The sequence below is a fragment of the Meles meles genome, chromosome 21 (assembly GCF_922984935.1).
Source record: "Meles meles chromosome 21, mMelMel3.1 paternal haplotype, whole genome shotgun sequence".
In the NCBI taxonomy this organism is placed as follows: Eukaryota; Metazoa; Chordata; class Mammalia; order Carnivora; family Mustelidae; genus Meles; species Meles meles.
In genome coordinates, this window is record NC_060086.1 from 11,415,632 (window position 1) to 11,439,807 (window position 24,176).

The following is a 24,176-nucleotide window of genomic DNA, read 5'->3' on the forward strand; positions in this document are numbered from 1 at the left end:
AGAGGGTTTTTGTGCTATTCTGACCTTCAACTGATTAGATGAAGCCCACCAACATTAGGGAGGGCCAGCTGCTTTATTCAGTCTACTGATTCAAATTCTAATCTCATCCAAAACACCATAGACACACTCCAAATAATTTTGACCAAATACCTGAGCACCCCATTGACCCAATCAAGTAGAGACAACATGAACCATCACAGGTGCATCATACTCCTGGCATCTACGCTAAGGGTCTAGTGTGCCAGGGTCCCTGAAGCCACAGCCTTCCCAGGCCCCAGCTGAGCCCTATTGATTTATTTAATAAACACCAACATAATACTTGCTATGTGCCAGGCACCATTTTACAAATGTAACTAATTTCTTGGTGCAAAAACATCCCAGAACATGTATCTCAAGAAACCTGAGAGTATGCTTTTGGGAAACCATGACAGTGAGGGATGCAGGGAGTATTTTTAATTTTCATGATTATACCCTAATTGTCTTCTGGAAAGAGGGCGCTGATTCACACTCCCACCCACAGTGTAGGAAAATGTCTACTTCTCATCCTCATTAGTCCTGGGGCATCTCGGTTTCCCACTTTGGCTTATCTGATAGGCGAACAACAGATTTCACTGTGGTTTGTTTTACACGACCTTCATCAAGAATGAGTCTGGGCACCTTTCCTGCATTTGTTGGCCATTTGTATTTATTTTTCAGTAAATTGCCCGTTCACATCCTTTGCCCATTTTTCTATTGGGTTATTTTTTTCTAATCGATTTATGTGAACTCCGTAAGACAGGGAAATTGGCCTGTCACATTTGTCTGCCACAGATGTTGCAAATATGTTCTTCCCGGAATTTCATCTCTCTCTTGGCTCTGTTATAGTCTACTCCATCAAACAAAAGTCTCAGATTTTTATGTAGCCAAATTTATTGATTATTTGCTTTCTGAACTCTAGGTTTTACGTTTTGTTTCACTCGTGCTCTCTTCCATAATTTCTATGTCTTTATTGTTTTTAACTTTTTATTCTGAAACGATCACAGAATCGCAGGAAGTTGCCAATATAATACAGAGAGGTCCCTGTACCCCCATCTAGTTTCCCCATACAGCTTCCGTAGCTGTTGTACAACACGAAAACAAGGAAACTGACATTGGTTCATTGTGCGTTGTAGTTCCATGCCGTTTTATCACTTGCATAGGTTTGTGTAGACACCACCACAGTCAAGATACAGAACAGTCCATTTCCACAGAGATCTCCCCCCCTTTATAGTCAGACCAGTCTTCCTTCCCCTACTCCACCACTTCTAGCCCTTGGCAACCATAAATCTATTTTCCATATCTGAGATTTTTTTTTCATTTCGAGGGTTTTATGTAAGTGGAATCACAAAATATACAACCATTTAAGACTGACTCTTTTCATTCATCATTACATACTTGAGATCATCCAAGGTGTTCCCTGTTTCAAGAGTTCATTGCTTTTTACTGCTGTGAAGTATCGCATGGTATGGATGTTCCAGAGTTTGTTTAACAACTCACTAATTGGGGTGCCTGGGTGGCTCAGTAGGTTAAAGCCTCTGCCTTTGGCTCTGGTCGGGATTCCAGGGTCCTCAGATTGAGAACCCCCCATTGGACTCTGTGCTCAGTGGGGAGCCTGCTTCCTTCTCTCTCTGCCTGCCTCTTTGCCTACTAGTGATCTCTGGCTGTCAAATAAATAAGTAAAATCTTTAAAAAAAAAAAAACAACAGTTCACTAATTGCAGGGCGCCTTAGTTTTTTCTAATTTTTTGGCTTTTACAAATAACGTTTCTATGAACAATTAGGCTTTTCCCTTCTCTGAGACAGGTACCCAAGGAGTGTAATTGCTGGACCATATGATAAGTGAATGTTTAATTTTTTAAAGAAACCACCAAATTATTTCCTTGCATGGATAATTTTTTAAAAATTCATTCTGTTGACCTCTGTCTTTTAATTGGTGTATTTAGACTGATTACATTTAATTTAATTATTATTGCCAGGGCTTAAGTCTGCCATTTTATTTTTTGTTTTCTGTTCCTTCTGTTTCTCATTTCTTGTTTTCTTTTTTATGCCTTCCTGTGAATTACCTGAACATTGTTGAGAGTTCCATTTTGATTTGTAAGTAATGTTTTGGAATTTATCTCTTTGCGTCTTTTTAGTAGTTACTTTAGTTATCTCATTAAACATGCATAGTAGATCATAGTCTAGTGTCGGCATATAACCAGTTCGAATAAAACATAAAAACCTTACTTCTGTTTACATCTCGTTACACTCTCCCATTTATAGTATAATTGTCTTAAATATTTCCTCTACATATTTTGTGTATTTCATCAAATACTGTTAGAGTTTTTGCTTAACCATCAGACATAATTTAGAAAACTTGAGAATAAAAGGAAAGTCTATTGTGTTTACCCATATTTTTACTCTTTCTATTGTTTCATCTTCCTTTCTGGTATTCCAAGATTCCTGCTTTTATCATTTTATTTCTGTTTTGAGAACTTTCTTTAGTCATCCTTTTGGGGTAGATCAGCTGGTGACAAATGCTCTTCGTTTTCCTTCATCTGAGAGGAGGCTCATTTCCTCTCCATTCCTCTTCATTCCTGAAGGATATTTTTATTTGAGATAGAATTCTGGATTGGCCGTTCTTTTCTTTAAGTTTTCAAAAAATATTGTGCTGCTTCCTTCTGGACTCCATAGTTTCTGATGAGCAATTTTTTGTATTTCTAACTACGTTTCTCATATAAGTAAGGTGTTTTCTCTCACGGTGTTTAAGATTTTTTTCTTTCTGTTTAGGTTACAGAAATTTGAACATGATGTATCTTAGCATGGATTTCTTTAGGTTTATCCTGTTTGGAGTTTACTCAGGTTCTTGCATCTGTGGGTTTATGTCTTTTGCCACATTTGGGGAGTTTTCAGCCATTATTTCTCCCAATGATTTTTAGCCCCACCCTCTTTCTCCTCTCCTTCCAGAACTCCTTCCAGACCTTTTGTTATCACCCCAAGGGGCCTGAAGCTCTCTTTTTTTGTCATTATTGTTTTTAGTCTGTTTTCTCTCTGCTGTTCAGACTGGGTCATCGCTATTGTTCTCTCATCAGGTTCACTGATTCTTTCCTCTGTCCCATCATTCTGCCGTTAAACCCATTCATCGAGCTTTTATATTGGTTATCTCATTTTTCATTTCCAAAATTTCCATATAGTTTTTCTTTATTCCTTCTCTCTTTGCTGGAACTTTCTATTTCTACATGCTAAGATGTTCTGCATTTTCTTTTGTGTCAAGCGTGTTCCTTATTTCTTGTGGAAGTATTTTTATGATGGCTCCTTTAAAATCCCTGTCAGATCATTCTAATATCTATGCAACTTCAGTGCTGGTTTCTGTTGATTGCCTCATCTCATTCAAGTTAAGATACTCCTGGGTTTTGGTATGATGAATGATTTTTCTACTGAAAACTGGATGTTTCTGATATTATGTTTTGAGAATCTGGATCTTATTTAAATCTCCTATTTTATCAGGACTCCTGTGACATTGGTCTGGCAGGAGAAGGAGGGGGGCACCCCCTTACTCCTAGGTGGGGGTAGAAGTGCAGGCTTCCTTAGGCCTCACCTGACACTTCCCCAACACGGAGGAGCAGGGGACCTTGTTACTTACCACTAGATGGGGCTTACTCCCAGGCTCCACACACAGTGTCCACCAAATTCACAGAGGGAGGGGGTCTCATTACCACCAGCAGGAATGAGATTTGTGACTCCCCACTAAGGCATTCTCTGCCACCACTGAGGCTGGTGTGCCTCATTACAACCTGGAAAGGGTGAAGGTCTAGGCTCCTCACTCAGCCTGTGCTGGCAGGGGTGGGGATGGGACCTCTGTTTTCAGTGGTGTTAGATGCTTGCAGGAGTACGGAGGTAATTCGTTGTCTAAAGTTGCCTGCTTTGCTAGACTGCCCCTTTCCTGATCCTTTGGTCAGAGAGAGCAGATTCTTATGGCTTTTTTTTGTCTGCACTTCTTAGCATTTCTAGGTTGCCAGCTTCTCTAATATTCAGTCTGAGATATATAAAGTATATACACACACACACACATACCAAATTTCAAGGAACCCAGTGCCATGTCATTTCTTGGGTCCTGAACTCCCTGGCCTGTCTGTCTTCTCTCCAACTTTCAGAGACGTCTTACGTTTGTTTTGTATATAATGTCCAGGGATATTAGCTGTACTTAACAGGCAGAACAGAAAAAAAAAAATATCTATTCCACCATTTCAGGAGCCATGGCCTTCTTTTTCAGTTAATACATTTGAACCTCTGATCCATCTAAAATTCATTTTCACATGAAGAATGAGGTACGGGATCCCAACTTCATTTTTTCCAGACTGTTCTAAGTTATCTTAATACCACTTATCGGATAATCCCACTTTCCCCCACTGATGTGAAATGCCATATATCTTTCCACGCACAAGCAGGGCTGTTTCTGAATGTCTTCTGTCTCATTGGCCTGTGTGCTTCCTTAGCGCCAGAGGCTTATCTGTCATCGCATCAAATGTAGGTGCTCTATGCTGGGACTTGCCGCCTCCTTGCTCTTCGGCCCACCTCTGAACCTAAGAGCCCACCTCTGTCGACCCTCTCCCCACTCTCAGAAAGTCACTGTGATTTAAAGCAAAAATAAATGTAGTCCCTCATTCTTCTGGAGGCCAGGAGTCCAAAACCAAGATGTTCCAGGTCTGGTTCCTCCTCGGGGTCTCAGGGGAGCCTCTGCTCCGTGCTTCTCGGCCAGCTGCTGGTATGCTGGCAGTCCTTGGCACTGCTCGGTTTGTAGACGCACTTCTCCAGTCTCTGCCTCCATCATCACATGGCTGTCTTCCTTGTGAGCATCTCTGTGTCTGCGCTCCTCTTATGATTGATAAGGACCCCAGTCATATTGGATGAAGGGCCTCCTACTCTATTGGGACCTTGTCTTAAATAATCATATCTGCAGCACTATTTCCAAATAAGGTCACGTTCTGAGGATTGGGGAAGGACATGAATTTTGAGGAAATGCTATTATCTCTGTACAGTCCCCAGCAGGATGCCTTGTCAAGACGTCCCCCCAGCGCGTCCAACATCCACCCGCCTTCCCCATCTTCTCAGTGCACAGCAGGAGCTCTGACCTCCCAGCTCAATCAGGGTGCCCCTGGGTGGGGGTCACTCTGCACACCAGAAACCCACCAAACCATCTGCCCCTTTCTGCTCACACCCCACCATCACCCACGTGGGCTCTTTTTGAATGTGCAAGAGTAATGGCCCATTGAGGGCTCACTCATGGTAGGAATTTCTCCGTCTGGAGTGTAAACAGGGTGGAACACCACCTGCTCCCTGCAAATGGGCACCAGCCGAGGACGCAATCAATGGGTCCTCTATCAGAGTAGACAGGGTCCCCAGAACTCAGAAGTCCTGCATGGTAGGGGCAGACATCTGTGAGAATATTTTTCCACTTGCCACCTTGTTCAAAATTCACAAAATCAAAATCATCGGAGTTGCTACTCTGTGTTGAGAAGCAATTCAATGTCAGTCATGTCACATAGACTGTTCCAGTCCTCAGGAAAGCTCTGTGATGGACACACTGCTCCCATCAAACAAAAGGGGAAACAGTCCCAGAAGAGGTTAAGTAACCTCCCAGGGTCACATGTGAGAAAAATGCAGACAGAGATTTGAAGGAGCTCTGTCTGGCTCCTCCACCCGCCTCTGGGCACCCCAGGGGCTCTCACAACCTGGCTGTTCTGCTGGGTCCACCCTGTAGTGCTTATTGGGCACAAAGCCCCTGGGTTGGACCTTAAGATAAGTTCCCGGAAATGACCTTCATCTTCAGCCAAGGAGGACCGGGAAGCATTGGGTGCAATTTGTCCAATCAGCATGAGTGAAAAGGGGCATCTCACCACAATGTTACTTTAATGGAGATCAAAGTCTCAATGTTTTTTGTCCTTAAATTCAGAGAGTTTGCTTTTAAGCTCTTTCAAGCACTCCCTCCTTTTTTTTTTTTTTTAACAGAATCATTGGTACCAGATAGAGGCCCCGCTGGCAACTTTCCAACCATCATCCCCCAACGATGCTGTTTCCATGAACCACATCTCCATCTTCACTCTCAGGGAGCAAGATGACCCCAGCTCCAGCTACCCCATCCCATCACTTCTCCCCTGTGGCCGGGCCCTCCTGGGTCTCAGTCACCCCCCAGCAATGACCATGAGTCTTGGTGGCTCAGAGGTAGGCTTGGGTATCAGACTCCAGCGTTCAAATCCCTGCTGTGCCACCTACCAGCTGGGTGACCTTGGGCAGGCAAGTAACTTAACTTCTCTGAGCTCCCATTTCATCATTGGCACATCCTCTGCAGGGTTGGTCTCGATCAGCTACAGTGGCTCACGTGACGTGTTTAGCACAGTGTCAGGCCCATGGAACATTCCTCAGAAATGCAAACTGTCAGTATTGCCTTCATGGCTAGGACAAGTACCCTTAATCAGGCGGGACCGTGATCGCATGCTGGTCTGACATACATGAGCCTCTGGACTCCAAGGACCACGCTAGAAGCAGAGACGTCAGTCACAGTTTGGACCAGCGACACTCTGAGGAATGGGGTCTTGATTACTGGCTTGTGTCCACTAATAGCAGCTCTCCGTTTGTGCCGTATCCATGCCCACCTGCGCCTGCTGGCACACGCAGCCTTCCCACAGCCCTGGGAGGAGGCTGGAGAGGCAGCTGTCAGTCATTAGGCAGACAAGCCACAGAGAGGACTTTCCCAGGTCACACATGTGTGCAGGGCAGATGTGGGCGCCAGCCAACCTGGCCCGAGTTCCACCCCTCTGAGCTCCGATATTGGGCTTTTCTGCCTTCCAGCCCCTCACACCCGCATGGGAGGACTCTGGGACCCTCTCTGTGGATGTCACCATACCGCCTTAATTTGGGGTCCCAGTGTTTCCTGGGGAGACCTTGGGGAGGTTCAGGGGGCTTTTTAAAAACTGTTTTTACTTTTGTCAGCTATCACTCAATTCTGTGAAAACCCCTTTTTTAGCTGGGGATGGTGAGGCGGCACGGGGCAGGAGAGAGGGGAGCTGTACATATCTTGCCATATTACCAGTGACCTTCAGCAGAGGATGAGGCTCACCAGTGTGCCCAGCCCCCCTTGGGCCTAAAGCAGTCCCACACTTTAGGCCTGTTCCCATCCATGTCATCTGTCCATGCAGTTGGGGGCACGAAGGACTGCCAGCCATGGGTGAGCTCCAGGCCTCCCTCCTGGATTTGGGGCATATGATGGATGGATTTGGATGTGTGCTCAAATCACAATCGCCCAAAACAATTGATAACTTTTCCCTTTCATCAAACTGTAATGAGCACCGGAATGTGTTGTATGCCTTGAAGACACAGCTGAAATGAACCTACCCGTCCCCTGCCCTTGTGGAAAGACAGACAACAAACCCCAGAGAAGTAACTGAGAAGATGTTGGGTGTGAGGCATGTGTACATCTGTTGTCTTACAACAAGACGGCATCATGGAAAGTGCCCCGATGCCCACTTCAGATGGGTTATCACAAACGCTCAACATTTAGAGGACAGCCACACTGCAAAGAGAACATCTGAAGGATCCAAACATGTGAATGTCAGGGAGATGAACATTTCAGGTGGGGAGAAGAACCCATGCAAATGTCCTGAGGCAGGAATGAGTTTGCCATGCTGAGAGAACGGAGGAGAACCAGAGCTGCTGGAATGTTGAGACCAGGGCAGAGAGGATTCTGCAAGATAAGGAGACAAACTCATCTCTAGCAGACAAAGCCAGAGTCTGAGATTATGCTCTACCACTTTGCATTTGAGGCACTTTGGACAAGCCCCTTCCCCACCAAGCCTCATGTGGCCCAAAAAGGGCATGCCCTGTGTGGACACCACCCATATGTCGCTGTCACCCCGCATCAGGACTTTCCAGAATTCCACACTGTTGCAGACATCTTAGTCGGTTGATAAGAATGGGACACACCAAGTCCTTGAGACCCAGATGCACTTCTGCATGTCATCTTCTGCAGGGACCACTACCCACAGTCTCTTCCCCATTCACTAGACCCTTTGGCTGGCTCATGGGTGACCCCAGCCTGACCTCTCTATCTCCTACCATCACCATGAAAAGGGAAGCTGCCCTCGTCTCGGCTGCCATTCGTACATTTTATGGCGCATTTCTCCAGCTGCAAGGCTGGCAGATGAGACCTTCTGTCTCAATCAGATATCCTGGTTAATGAAGCATTACATCTATACTTTACATGGATCTCCCATTCTCAGAGAATTACAAAACAATAAAATGCACTTGGCACTAAAATCTCAGTGACCATAATTTAATCTGGCTCTGATAAACACAGAGTCTCACCAGGACTTTTTTTTTTTTGCCTGAGAGTCGTAATTATGAGTATCGGTTTCTACTTGTACCGTAAATGTGCAAGTCTGTAGGTTAATAGACATTTCTGGTATGGGAAAACGCTGTATCGACCATCTCTTATGATCTACACCCTTTGCCAACCCGGAGAAGTTGCACATACAGATGAGGACAGTTTCCTCCCTCCCACAAAAGCCTGTCTTAATGAAGACGTACATTACTCTATTTACTTGCCCTCATTCCCACCAAAGTTTGCATTCTCGGTGTACGGCAGATGTTTGCAGAACAACCAAATATCTCTGCCCTCCACTCAAGCAAGATCTTCAGCCATGTGCCTTTCCTCCAGGAAGCTGGATGATGCTTGAGAATCAGCAATCTGCTCGTGGGTCCTTCTGCCCTTGCCGGTCCACGAACTAATACAAATTTACTCCACCCGTCCCTGGTAATTAGACTCCTTCGAATTGATATATCAGATGAATACAGCAAAGTTTAAAAGAAGCCCGAATTAATCTCACAGAGGAAAAGGGGCATGAGGCACTCTGAGACACTATTAATGTCAGGAGGATGCAGTAAATTTTATTTTTATCATTCCATGCGGATTGATGTTCTCATTACCTATCACACTCGCATATGATAAAAAGCAAATGCACAAATGCCTGTTTTCCATAGAGGCGATCTTATACGCTGTATTGAGGATGCGATCATTATACTTACACATTTTATAGTAATGTTTTCTTAACAGCCAAAAGCACTTTCATTTAATATTAATAAAACAGATGTTTGGTTGAAAGTGGCTGGAAACCACATGACATTCGCACGTTCGTGAATGACAGTGCCTCCCACGACATCTCTCCGCCCAGAGGCCCCGTCTCCCCACGGAATCTGGGGCAGCCTGCTTCAATCCAACCCCCCTATCTTTCCTCACACCCCCCAAATGAGGGTAATTCAAGGAGAGTAGAAATCCTGTTATCATTAGCCAAGATCCGAAAGACAAGGAGGCGCTGGAAAATGGACAACGCGTTCCTTCTGCCATTTCTGTATCCTCAGCCCCTTTACCCACACCAACTGTAATTTTGAATAGAATTTAGAAATAGGCACCTGGGCACGTGGCTTTGGTACCCAAGTCAATCCTGATAAAGCTCAAGGGGTGGTGGGAAAGGACAGCACTTCCGCACAGAGCCAGCAAACTGCAAACACACAGGAGCCCCTTGCAAACTGTTGTTGGGGCTATGCGCCTGGCCACTCTCCTTCTCATCATAATGACAAAAGCAGCTGGTTGGTAAGTTTCCCCTTGGCAACCTCTTGCTCCGAGAGATTTTTGAAATGTGTGGGGATGTTTTCTCTGTGATATTCTGGAAGATCCAACACTTGGCTTGTCCCAGATGACATGCCCTGTAAAGAAAAGGAAAAACCCTGCACCGGTGATGTGGGGCCCGGCCTGGCCTCCTTGCCTTCCAGGCAGACAAAAGCTTTACCAGGAATGCCTCCTGTGCATGCCAGGGAAGGAGCGCAAGACTTGCCCAGTGAAGCTTAGGACATGGAACCTTGTGAATTAATTTTTGGCAGAGCCTCCTTCCCGGCAATACAGACAAGCAGAGCAATGGTGGGGTGGAAATGTTGGACACTGTCGGGCTTTGAGGAATAAGATGCCTGCAGTCCTGATCAAAACAGGGGTCCTGGAGCGCCCCCCGGGAGTGGCCCTGCGGGCGTGCAAAACTGATGGGTACTTCACTGTGTTCACAAGAAGCTGGGCTGAAGTCTGATTTCAGCTCAGGGCTAAACCCATCTGAACGCATTGCACCGCACGAAAACCTCTAATCCACAGGGTCGCCAAGCCCTTGGGTCAGTTACCCAGATAACCTGGCCTTGGATGGACACATTATTTGGAAGTCGATTGTTTCATTTGACACCTGATGCAAGACATGCATTTGGTAATGTTTTTAATGAATGACAGAATGAGCGAGTTAACAGATAGAGGAACGCCAGTTTCCTCGGGGTGATGAGTTAGTGCTCCCAGCAAAATATGTGTGTGTATCAAACTGCCTTTGAGAAGCCCTTATGTGAGCCAGAGAGAACTAGGACAAATGTCGCCCCAGCAGGGATTCATGACCACGTACACAGGCCCTGTTGGGAGCTTGGTGTCATTTCCCAGAAGGCCCAGCTTTCCACCCTCCACAGGACAGTTCTGTGTCCCTGGTGGCACCCATACGGATGGAGCCGTGGGCTGGCTGGTGTCCAGTGCCTGCGGCACTGAGCGATCAGTCTATATGCCAGAATCCACTCTGCCCAGCCTCTGGAACAAACTCACTTCCTACCTCAAGCTGGGGCCCACGGTCTGTGCTTTTACATCAGTATTTTCCTGTCCTGCCACCCACCCCTCTTAGAGATTATGCCAAGCGTGATGATTAAAGTCTAGAATTTTAAACAACTACGCGAGGTCATGGCAAGACAGAGCTGGCCGTTTGAAATCCCGGCAGCTGTGAGCTTCATTTGCCCCAGGAATCGATCGCTACTCCAGGCCCCAGGCACTGGGCACCCATCCACACCGAGCACAAGCACGGAGCCTGCAAGGCCGTGAGCTCCTCCCCTGGCTCCTGGAGAGGAGGGTATGCGGGTGGTGCCAGGAAGCCCAGGGAATTTCAAGGGAATGGTGGAAAATTATGCTTGCTAGCAAAAGGTAAAGACGTCTTGCCAGATGAATAATGAAATGGTCTTCAATAATCCATCAGTTTATACTTAAAATTCTAAAATGTGATAAAATGTGCACATAGACAATGGTCACTCTATGTTCCGAGGGAATCTAAGTCGTCAGGAGTGAGCCTCCCTAGACCCTCACCACCTTGGCCACAGGAGCACCAGGCCCACCTGGACCCCACTTGCCTCCTGGGTTACCCCCCCCCAACCTCCTCTCACACCCCTACCACTCTGCACACTCTTTCCCCCAGGCTGCTGTGACAGCACCACCAGCTGGGAGGTGTCACACAACCGAAATGCAGTCCGTCACCGGCCAGGAGGCCCAAGTCCAGTCGCCTGGTGTCAGTGGGGCTGCTTCCTTCTGGAGGCTGAGGGACAATCTGGTCCAGGCCTCTCTTCTCTCCTCTGGTGGCTTCCAATGACCCCTGTAGACTCCTCAGTCCCCTCTCTGGCCCTTTTGTCACATGGCCTCCCTCCCTGTGTGGTCACCCTATATCCAGGGTGACCTCAACTCAGGATCTTTGCCTTAGTTCCATCTGCAAAGCTCCCATTTCCAAGTGAAGTCACGTTCATGGGCATGAAGGACTAGAAGGACTAGGACTTGGACATATAGCTAGGGAGGTTGCTATTCCCCCCATGACGTTCATAAGCACCGGGGGCATCAAGGCTGCCAGCCAGAGTTGCTGAACCTGGTGTTGATTCTGATGTTTCTCCATCTGCAGCTCATGCGACCAGCACTCCTCTTTCCCGGAGCCCCTTCCCTCGGCCTCCAAGACCCCCACTCTTCCCGTGACTCTCCTCCTGCCTCCCCCCACCTCTCCCACAGGCTTCCCCATCCAGGGGAGTCTCCCCATCATCCTCGTCCAGGTCAGAAGTTGTGGTGATGGCATTGGCTCCTCTCCCTCTTACACGTCCGATGCAATAGCATGTCCTGTGGGCCCTCATCTCTCTCACATGCTGTATGAGCCTCCCGAGTGGTGCCCCCTCTTTCTGTCTCACCTAAATCCATTCTCACGAGCAGCCAGCATGACCCTGTGAAAACATGTCAGCTCAAGCCAGCTCTCCACTCAAATTCTCCCCTGATGCCCGTTTCACTTAAAGCGAAATCCTTGTAAGGCCTACCAGTATCTCCTGGATCAGGCCTGGGATTACTTTTCTGAGCTTTACCCTCCCTCTATCCCCAATGCATGGAGGCTCCTTCTAGTTCTCAACTACCCCCACCATAACCCTACCCCAGGGCCTTTATACCTGCTACTTTCTCCCTGGAATGATCTTTCCCTGGATTCCCAAGGGGCTCCCTCCCTCACTTTCTCCAAGTCTTTGTTCCAACGTTTTTTTCTCAATAGGACCCCCTGGCCATCCTATGAAGATTAGCAACTGCCCCCTAGCCCTCCTGATCTTCAATGTCCTCCACTCAAACATACCGCCCACCCAGGGCAGGGGTCTTTGTGTTCAACCCCATGGATTCCAATACCTAGAGGAGACACTCAGCAAGTTTTTGTCGAATAAAAGAAGTGGGAATAGAATGCCATAAAAACAAAATGCTTTCATTGTAAAGTATATCATATATCAAAAGGTGATATTTGTATATAATCTTTACATATAGTTCAAAGAATACACAACCACATACCAAGCACCCAGCTTAAAATAAAAATATGGCTGTTCATTTGAGCCCATGTGCCCTAAATCACAGTCCCCTCACAAACCCCAATGGTAATCACTATCCTTCATTCCTTTGCCTTTCTTTGTTTTCCACATACATACATACATGTCTCCCTAAATACGTATAACACACATTCAGCAACTACGTGATAGATATAATAAACATTGCCGATTCACATGTCTTAAAAATACGTAAAAGTGCTGAATTTGTAGTCTCCAAATTAAGGGTGACTTTTAATTTCCCTCTCCTTCTTTTCCGTATTTCCCAAGCTTTTATAATAAATATATATTGCTTTTGCTACCTGCACACAAGGAGATACATGACCATGGATACCTGAACTATTTCATTGTGGAAACAGGAAGCATGCTTGTTTGCAAGACAAATAAATCTTGTTTCTGCTTTTAGGTCCCTCTAAGACTTACCCTCAAAAAATGTTCAGATCTGTTTAATGTGGTGGAGAAGCAACTAATGCTGAAATGAATCTCAAACCCGACATGCCCTGAGTGGCTGTCTGGGGAGCTGCAGTGAAGCAGGTGCTCCCAGTATAGCTCTGGGCTCGGCTCTGGGAGCAGCACCTGGCGTCCAGGAATGAATGGCTGCTCCTTCCATGATTTGTGAGTCGATGAGCATCCTGAGTGGTGACTTGTCTCTTCTATTATTAAGGACACCAACAGCCTATATTTTTAGTCTTTTGCCTCTGTCTCTCTGGGCAAGGCACTGTGTGGGGTGCGGGGCTGGGAGCTACACCAGGCCTCCCACTCCGCCCACCTTCACCTTGACGTGACCTTGGCTGAGTGGCCTCAGAGCCCCAGCATCCTTCTGTGTAGCAGGCAAAGGGCACTTGGAGGAATATCTGTCCTCTACTTTTCTACTTTTTATCTTTTTCCTTAGTTTCATTTTTCTTTCCTCAAGGTCATTGAGCCAAACTACCTGGACCTCCACTCTGGCTGCGGGCAGGCTCTCTTTCTCCATGCCTCTGCTTACCCATCTGTGAAATGGAAATGACACAGAAGGTCAACGCGGACGACTGGAGGGAGAACTCAGAGCAGAGGGTGTTCACCGCGAGCTCTCGGTAAATACGGGCGACATTCCTTTTATGTTTTTTTCCCTCGACTGTTTTGAGTTAGACATTCCGTTTCTAGTTATTTTAATGGTTGCTCTTACATTTTTTTAAAAAAAATATTTTTTTAATTTATTTTACAGAAAGAGAGAGAGATTACAAGTAGGCAGAGAGAAAGGCAGAGGGAAGGGGGGAAGCAGGCTCCCTGCTGAGCAGAGAGCCCAGATGCGGGGCTCAATCCCAGGACCCTGAGACCATGACCTGAGCCTCTGGCAGAGGCTTTATTCACTGAGCCACCCAGGCGCCCCGCTCTTACATTTTTTAATGTGGATACTTAATCTAAAAAACCTGAAGTTAATTAGTATCTCCTGTATCATGAAAGGTTGCCCCGAATCATCAGAATTTGGGACGCATTTCAAAGCACTTTACACATCCTTATGGACCTCCCCTACTTTTCGCAATGTATTTTACTTTTATCTTGTTTTTGTTTCGAAAGATTTATTTATTTATGAGACAGAGTGGGGAGAGAGGGAGGGAAGCAGACTCCCTCTGAACACGGAGCCCCACACAGGGTTCGATCCCACGACCCCCAGACCATGACCCAAGCCAAAACCAAGACTCCAATGCCCAACAGACTGAGCCACCCAGGCGCCCCACTTTCAACTTGTTTTAAAAAAATCTCTAACATTAGGCTTTTGTTACTACATTAAATATTTATTTGGTAGTGAAGAGGCTTTTGGATTTTCTCTGGGGGCCTTCCCTGCATTAGCAGCCCCACTAGAAGCCTCAAGCCCCACTGGTCTGCCTACCCGTCACCGCCCTGACTCTTCACACCCATGCACCCATAACCACACGCCTGTGTACCTAAGTGCACACAGCTAGTGAGGTTGAACTCCACCACTGCACAACGGTTCTGCAAGACAGTAACTACGGGAGCGGGGGGCAGGTAAGGGGTATGTTGGAAGTCTGTACTATCTTCACAGCTTTTCTGTGAGCCTCAGGTGAACTTAACATGAAAAGGTTTTTAAAATCATTTGGGGACTTTTTAAAAATATGTATATATTCCTGGGTCCAGGGCAGACCTGTGGAATCAGAGTCTCTCTGGGGGTGGGACCGAGGTAGCTCCAGATTTTTCAGACCCTACAAATGCAAGGGTGAGGACCTTCTCAGATGAACTTGGCAGGGGACACAGTTTGGCTCAGAATGGTCAGATACGGATTCCCTCTGCCCCACTGGCTGTCCTTCCAGGGCACATAGGCCCTGCTCCATGCACAGTCCCAGGGTGGCACCATTCCCTGCCCCCACACAGGCTCTACAGAGGGGAGGCTGCATGGAGCCCCCACACCCCACTCCGCCACCCTCTGTCCTGGTAGGGTGGAAGGTGGCTGGTAAATCCATCCTTGGGCCAGCCTTACCTAGGGATCCAGGAAGGACCGGCACTGGGCCAGCAGCGGAGCCAAAGTGGGCAGAGTGTGGAGGGAAGAAGGGACACTTGGAGACAGGCTAGAGGCTGCTTGCTTGAGGAAGCTGCATTTTTAACAAAGGCTGCTTCCATCCCACAGAAGCTGGGTACCACAGTTGCTCACCCATAAGAGCCAATCAGGGCTGAATGCATGGGCCATTCCTTCTATGAGGACAGAAATGTTCCCTATCTGCTTTCCCCAGCATGGTAGCCACGAGTTACCATGGCTCTTGAGGACTTGAAGGTGGCTAATATGACTGAGGAACTGAATCTTAACTTTTATTTAATTTTACCCTAAACAGCTGCATATGGCCAGTGGATGGTCACAAAGCACTAAGCCCCACTTCCCCACTCCCCATCCCGTGCTGGGCACAAACAGCAGGCTGACATTTTACATTTACATCCAGGGTGCCAAGTGATGGCTGAGCAGCCACAGCTCTGAGATCAGGCCTCATCCCATCCAGGTTCCTGGAACCTCAGGGGAGGAGAATGCTTCCCCTCTCAGAGGGGCGGAGCCAGGCCAGAGCAGACAGGGCCACCAGGGCAGGCCTCGTCCCAGCTATGGGACAGACCTCTGCCCTCCATTCCTGGGCAACAGAGTGGCCTACCGTGCCCTCCCCACTGGCTTCATCTGGCCCCAGATGGGAGCCCCATGACTGGCCCCAAGGGTGTTCCCACCCCTGGGTGCAACAGCCATCTGGAATTTTCTGAATCCTCTAAAGTGGCAACAAAGAGACCAGGAAGGCAGCAGTGGAATCTTTAACTCCAGCTGGAAACCAGGAGAGTAGAGAGACACCCCCGCCTTCCTTCTGTGAGACCTTGGTGGGAGAGATGGGAGGACACTTGGGCCATCTTTGGTACAGAGCCTGTGGTCTGGAGAGGACTGTCTGAGAGGCACCAGTACCCCCGACAGTGTCTTAGCACAGACCTGAGGTAGGATTCAAGGCAAATAGTTTTTTGAGAGGTGACCCCAAGACCTGGGAAGCACCATGAGAAGCAAGGCAGGTGTTTTAGACTGAGTTGTGTCCCCACAAAATTCTTATGTTGCCATTCTAACCTGTAGTGTGTGACCATATTTGAAGATTGGGCCTTTGGGGAGGTAATTAAGGTTAAATGAGTTCATAAGGGGGGACCCTGATTGAATAGGACTGGTGTCCCTGTAAGAAGAGGGAGAGGGGCACCTGGGTGGCTCAGTCAGTTAAATGTCTGAGTCTTGATCTCAGCTCGGGTCTTGATCTCAAGGTGGTGAGTACAAGCCTCACATTAAGTAGGCACCCAGCATGGAGCCTACTTTAAAAAGAAGAGGAAGGAAAAAGAAGAAGAAGAAGAAGACACACCAGAGTGCTTGTTCAGTTGCTCTCTGTCACTCTGTCTCTATCTCTGTCTCTCTCTCGCTATGAGCAAGAAGGTGGCCTTCTGCAAGCCAGGAGAAGAGCTCTCACCAGGAACCAACCCTGCAGATGCTTCATCTTGGACTGTTGGCCTCTAGAACTATGAGATAATAAACTTCTGTTGCTTAAGCCACGCAGTTTGTCATTTTTTGTCCCAGCAGCATTCACAGACTAAAACAGGAGGGAAGGCAGCTAATAAAGGGTTGATGGTCAAGCCACCAAGCCAACATTTCCTCTGCCCTAAATCAACCAGGGCCCGGTACCAGGCAGCTAGTGACCACCCTGTGGCTCAGAGCCCACTCACATTGCTCAAACCAGCCAGTCCTACACTCTGTCCTCTGCCTCCCCTTGCCTCGCCCTGCCTCCCCCTGCCTCCCCCTGCCTCGCCCTGCCTCACCTGGGGGAGAACCCAATGTAGGATTCAGCCTATGCGCACCTCTCCGCATCCCCACCTGGCCTGCCTGGATGTGGGCCTCTCAGTTCCTGGAGAACTGTAACATGAAACTTTTCTTTTCATGACATTCTCTTCCTCACCTTGTCACTCAGTCACCTTCATGACATAATTACAGATCCCAGACCCAGGAGAAGGTGAAGTCACGGAAGATCAGAAAGAAGAGAGAGGCTGTTCAGAAAAGAGGGAAGTCTGCACCTGCTGGGAAGTCAGTGCCTATGGGGATCCATCCAAAGTCCCGAGCTGTCTCTGCTGTGCACAGCACCGAGGGGACTGAGCAAGGTGAGCACGGAGGGCCCGCACTTAGCAGTTGCAGGGAGCAGACTGAGCGGCTGGGCTCTGACCAGGAGCCCAGGAACAGGGTTGCACTGAGAGGAGAAGGGAGGTCAAGGGAGTGTATATAAGATGGGGAGGCTCACGCACATTTGTAGGCTTCGGGAAAGGGTCTGGGAGGGCGGGCCAGGTGGTGTGCATGTCCCCTTGGGCTCCTTCCCACACAGGGTGTGGGGATGCTTCCCAGAAGACCATCAATAAATGATTAAATATCGACATCGATCCACAGAACTGAGGCCCATTTTATTTCTGACTCATGTCTTTCCTAGTGGTTGCTCTGAATGGATGCTGAGAAGGTGACCCCTGGGCCCTAATAAAAACAGAAGACTCCCCACACCTGCAAAATGCTTTCCCAATGAGCTTGTCCCGCTGGTGGTTCTTCCTACCCTGGCCATGGCCCATGGGATCCCTGATCACCAGGCTGCTCCCCATTTGCAAAGAAGGGAGTTGGAAGGACGTCCTATGAGTGTGGGGCAGTGGCCTGTCCTCCCAGCCACCCTGATGCTGGCTTGTGCGGGAGCTTGCACGGTGCAGGGAGACAGGTGGACAAGGACTGGGCTGGACGGAGGGATGGTCTGTTACAGCCAGAGCCCCTTGCCTCCCAGAAAGAGAGGCAGGCCCTCTCTTAACAAGAGCCTTTTTTTTTTCCCCCAGAGGAGCATCTCTTTGAGAAGATTTCTCTTCAAAAGATAGAAGCACGTCTGAGACATTCCCTTCCCTCGGTGCTACACGGCCATAAATTTTCCTCGCCAGTCCCCACTCCTACCCTGTGAGTTATAGCAGCTTCTCGGTCATTTATTATTCATCATTATTACGGTGACATATTCAGCCGTCTAATTCACTGTCTCCAAGCGCTGACTTCATCTCGTTCCTTAAATGCTCGCCCGGCTGGAATTTCTTCTGACAAACTCCTGGCCCCGCTCTGGCATTATCTTTCCCCAAACAGGCATGATCATTTAGAACTTTATTGGAGATCTCGTAAAAGAGCCTTTCAGAAACAATCAGGGCTTCGATGTATCACTGATCGCTTAGCACTTAAGGAGGGAGGACACACAAGGACGACATGAACCTGCCCCGTCTCCTCGTCTCACGGCGCCACGGAGGAAGTTCAAGGTGCCACCACCGCAGTCTCTCCAGGGTCAGGGGAGGCATCAGATACGTCCCCTGGCTCACGAGGGACGCCCTGACTGCCACAGCCGTGGGGCGCCTAAGAAGGGTGGAGGAGGGAGCTAAGACTGTGGATTCCCTTGGGAAGGCAGAGGCTGTGGGCTCGCTGGGAGGGGCAGTGAGTCCTCAGACCCCCGCATCACTCCTGCTGGGACCCCCAGGGCCCACCCAGGTCTCACCCACATGCTGCCTCCTGCTCCCTGCCCAGAGGGACCTCTGCTGTAGACCCTGACCTTCACTCCCTCAAAACTTGTCTGCCCTATTTTTGTGCCTTTTAGGGACCTGCTTCCACTCACTGATCTAATTAATCAATGCTGCCTGGTAGGACATTCTGCGGTGACAGAGATATTCTCTATCTGCCCTGTCCAATAGGCGGCCTCCTGGACCTACGTGGCTGCTGAGGGCTTGATATGTGGCTCATGCAACTAACAACTGCATTTTTAATCTTATTTAATTTTAAGTTAAAAGTCAGTAGCTGGGTGCCTGGGTGGCTCGGTGGGTTAAGCTGCTGCCTTCGGCTCAGGTCATGATCCCAGGGTCCTGGGATTGAGTCCCGCATCGGGCTCTCTACTCAGCAGGAAGCCTGCTTCCCTCTCTCTCTCTCTCTCTCTGCCTGCCTCTCTGCCTACTTGTGATCTCTGTCTATCAAATCGATAAATAAAATCTTAAAAAAAAAAAAAGTCAATAGCCACATGTGGCCAGCGGTGACCAACTGGAGGGGCAGGTCTAAGGAGGGGCTCATGTGTTCGTGTGGCACGTTGACTCTCCCAGAAAACAGTCATAATTAAAGATTTTATGTATTTATTTGAGAGAAAGAGAAGAGAGGGAACATGAGTAGGAGGAGGGGCAGAGGGAGAAGCAGCTCTCCCTGGAGCAGGGAGCCTGATGTGGGGTCTGATCCCAGGCCCCTGGGATCATGACCTGACCCAAAGGCAGATGCTTAACAAACTGAGCCACCCAGTACCCGAAAACAGTCATAGTTAACACCAAGCTCCCGACAGGGGCTAGGCAGGATGTGAGGTGTACTCTATTCATCACTCCATTTCCTTTTCTTTATTTAATTCTTTTTTTAAAAATCTATTTATTTATTTGACACAGAGAGAGATCACAAGTAGGCAGAGGCAGGTAGAGAGAGAGAGAGGGAAGTAGGCTCCCCACTGAGCAGAGAGCCCGACGTGAGCCTTGATCCCAGGACCCTGAGATCATGACCTGAGCCGAAAGCAGAGGCTTAACCCACTGAATCACCCAGGCACTCCACCCCATTTCCTTTTCATGGCAACCACAGTAGATGGGTGGCCTTAGACACTATTGTGCAGACAATAAGCCTGAAGCTTGGGGAGGGTAAGTCTCATTACTGAGAAAAGACTCCAATTCCAGCAGGCCAGAGTGGAGGCTAGGAGAAAGAGGCTAGGCTTTCTCCACACCCCGGGGTCTGTGTGATAGGCCGGGCTCTGTAGCACATGTCATCTCGTAGGGTCCCTGGAGCAAGATGACACAGAAGTATACAGGGTCTTTCTGACACCTCTGGGTGGCTAGGAATATTACTGACCTTTCTCTGGTTAAAGAAAGCTTGACACTCCCCCCAGCATAGGATGGCCCACCCGAGCTGGGGCCTCGTTTCACCCTCTTTCCTGTGAGCCTCAAACAAGAGGAAATGTTATAGCAGCAGGGATTTAGGTTAGAGATGAAGGGTACTTGGCAGGCCCTGGAGCGAGCTTCAAGGAAGACGACACAGCTCCATCTTTGAAGAACCATAAAAGCAGCATAGCTTTCTGTCTGGGATCACGATGACAGGGTTCGGTCCAGAGGCAAGGGGAGGACAAGACGACCCCCCACAATGGTCCCTCAGAGCCTGTAACTCTTTCTGCGATTTGTCATTAAAATCCCTCTGTACATTACTTGAGGAAAGGAAATAATGGAGCAAGATTTAAAGAAATAACTCGGATGGGGCCCCTGGGTGGCTCAGTGGGTTAAAGCCTCTGCCTTCGGCTCCGGTCATGGTCCCAGGGTCCTGGGATCGAGTCCCTCATCGGACTCTCTGCTCAGCAGGGAGGCTGCTTCCCTTCCTCTCTCTCTGCCTGCCTCTCTGCCTACTTGTGATCTCTGTCTGCCAAATAAGTAAATAAAATCTTTTAAAAAATAAAAATAAAAATAAAGGAATTACTCGGACTAATGGAGGGGCCCCCCTCTTGCATAGATTGATTCTCCCAGGATTTATCTCTTCTTTGCTAACCCTTGGTTTCTTCTCCTCTTCTCAGGGCCGCTCCTCCCTCCCATGAATAGCTTCATCTTCCTCACACTCTCTGAGTCTTACAATAAGAAGCTGTTCCAGCAAATTCTGCCATTGGGACCAATGGTCTGTCCTTCTTGCATTGGCTGGAACATTCTCTGTTCCTGGATCTGAGACTTCTCTACCCGCAGGAAGTGACGGGAGACTTTCCTTTCTGATCAGATGCTCCATCCTGAAAACAGAACAAAACTTCCATCACCCTCATGCTCTCTTCCAATTGGGGGGGGGGGGGGTTCAGTGGGGGGGGAGTGGGGGGGAGTGCTGGGTGTTGCTAGGCAACCAGCTATTCTGCTCACTCTCTCCCCATCCCAGAAAACAGCCAGGTCACCAGCATATGAGTCTAGAAACAGCGTTACATGTTCCTTCTAATTCCTTTTCCTTTTTGTTTGTTTGTTTTAACCATTGCTACTTTTGTTCCTCTAAGATCAGGCTCTCCATTGTTTTTTCCACAATCTTGTTAACTGGATGAAAAACCAAGATCCCTCCTTCATTTGCAGTATGATTACACAGATCTACATTGCATGCAGATGTCCAAAGTGTAGCTTCTTTATTCCTCTACGAATAATATCTATGCAGTAATTCCATCTTCCTCCCAGGCCCCCCACTCCATTTGTGGCTGGAGGAAGGGGAGGGGAGAGAAGAAAACAAAATGGAGGGCAATGCAGTAAATATAGTGTCCTTCTATAATCTAATAGTTTCCTCATTCTCTTCTGGTCTCCAACAGCAACCCCCCACCCCCTGCCAACCCCCTCAAGATGGTGCCCCAGCCTGTGTGGATGGCAGGTGGTTTTATGACCTCATGGCACCAGGGTGAAGGGGCCCTTGTCCTTGGATGAACATGTGACTGGTATCTCCTGAGAAGGACGGGCTACAGGATTTGCAGGGCTCGTTGCCAAAGGAAAATATGAGGTTCTTTGTTCAAAAATTGCTAAGAATTTCGAGATGGTGACATGAAAGCATGAAACCAAACGCAAACCCTTCTAATCACAGGCCCTGTGAACTGTCAGGCCCGCAGAACTGGCCTCACCCCCGGTGTTCACGTGCAGACCGGCCTCTTGTTAAAGTCTATGGCCGGGTGAAGGCTTTTGGAGTCTACTCTCCTGAGACTTGAAACTTGGTCAGACCCCTTCCTCAGACCTGCACATGACTCTGAACTTTCTTTCCTCTGGGAGGGGTACTGGGTTCCATCCTCCACCAGGGCACGAGGTTGGCCCTACAGCTCTCTGATATGGAGCCCACAAATCCCAGCCCCAGAGATCTCAACCTCAAATCAGTTGGGGAGCCCATCCACCTCATCCTTGTCCCCGGAATGTGGGTATGTCTGGTCCTGCCCATGTCACTTGGAAACACGGGCACTTGGAGGAGATGGACTCAGGGCTTCCCTCTTCCTATGGTGGGGAAGGCAGGCTGGGAGGCCACCTGTCCCCACCCCCACTCGGATCCTAAAAAGGAAATCTTACAGAGGCCCCTGTGTAATGCATCACCCATGTGGGCCCCCAGCCTTCAGAGAGGCGTTTATGACACAGGCTTAGTACCCCTGTCCCCATGTCCCTCTTACTGCATGAGCCACTGAGCCGAAAGGGACAGATCTCCTCTGATTCAGTCTATCAGGTCGACTTCTTGATCTACTAAAGTGGGAGCTGAAGTAATTTCAAGAACCCTTACCTCTCTTGACCAACCTAGCTTCCTAATCTTGCTGCAGACTTAAAAATCCTATTTCACGTATCAAAACTGATATTAGCTTTCTTCCATTTTGCAGGGCTGGTATAACCGCCTTAATCCCACACTCTGTCTCCCAGGAAACTGAAATGGCTTTGTGTTCACATCGCCTAAGTCTTGAGCGGTCAGTGGACCAATTTCACAAGATCAAGTGCCAAAGAACAGAGTCTGTGGCCTCATGGCTCACACGTAGCAGGGAGGCCGGCCCTGCCTAGGTGAGGTCCCTGTGCTAGATAGGCAAGGGTGGGAGATTCAGAGGTTCCCCCCTTTCAGATGAAATGAGAAAGAGAAGCAGATGTGAATTTTGCAAAAGTGAGTGGAGATGAACGGGTGCAAGAAAATGGGAGGGGGGAGGGGAGGTAGCCAACCTGGATTCGAGGGGCAGTCCCCAGCTCCTGCTGACCCTGCCAGAGTGGGGAATGCCAGTCTACTAATGTTTTTACAGATTTTTTTCGTGTTTTTAATGTTGACAGTTCATTCAATTTTCTAAAAATAATGAAACTGTGTACATCACATAGGAACCCAACAAAGCATGTTTTCTGGCTGAACCCAACCACCAAAAGAACGGAAGGAAGACTGGATACCAGGAACGGGAAGGTGGGGCGAGGCCAGAGAGGCAGATCTTGCACTGAGAGAAATGTATGCCCACCCCTGGGAAGCTATGACATGGTCTCAAACAAGGCAAAGTTACCACCAGGTTTGTATCTTGAAGAGACCCCTCCGGTTGACGTGTGGAGCCTGGCTTGAAGGAGAGAAAGTAGACACAAAAAGACCAGTTAGGAGGACGGGGCTGAGGATGCGGTGGCAGAGAGCCAGGAGAGACATTTAGAAGGTGACCCTGGGAAGCCTTAGAGGTTGACAATCATTAAATAAGCCAAGAGTTGATTCCCCTGCACAAGCCAAAACCAAATGTTAAGATCAACTCGGGAACTGGCAGGGATGTGGACCAATGGAAACTCGGGTTCACTGCTGATCGGAACGTGTAAAAGTCCTCCCAGCTTGGAGACCATTCCGACGCTTTCTTTGAGAACTTAAACATGCTTCTCCCACGTGACCCATTCTTTTCATTTCTAGGCGTCTACTCAAGAGAAACGAAGTCGCGTGTCCCCACAGAGACTCAGACACACATATCCACAGCCACTTCATTCACAGCAGCCGCAAACTGGAAACAACCAGAACGTCCATCAGTGGGTGAGTAGATACAGAAATTGTAGTGTGTCTGCCCCATGGAATGCTACTCCCCTGGTTATTGATCGATAACCACATGAGTCAGCCTCACCTCATTCTACCGGGTGAAAGAAGCCAGCAAAAATACATGCACTATGACTCATGTATATAAAATTCTAGGAAATGCAAATGAATGGGAAGACGTATCAGTGGTCGCCTGAGGGTGGGCGGGTTAAGAGGTGAATTTCAAAGGGCCATTAGGAAACTGTGGGAGGCAACGGAAATTTTTATCTTGAGTGTAGTGATGGTTTCTACACATATATCAAATTGTATCCTTTAAATACGTACACTTTAGCACACTTCAATTATATCTCAATAAAACTGGGAAAACATTAACTCAAGGAATCAGAATGAAG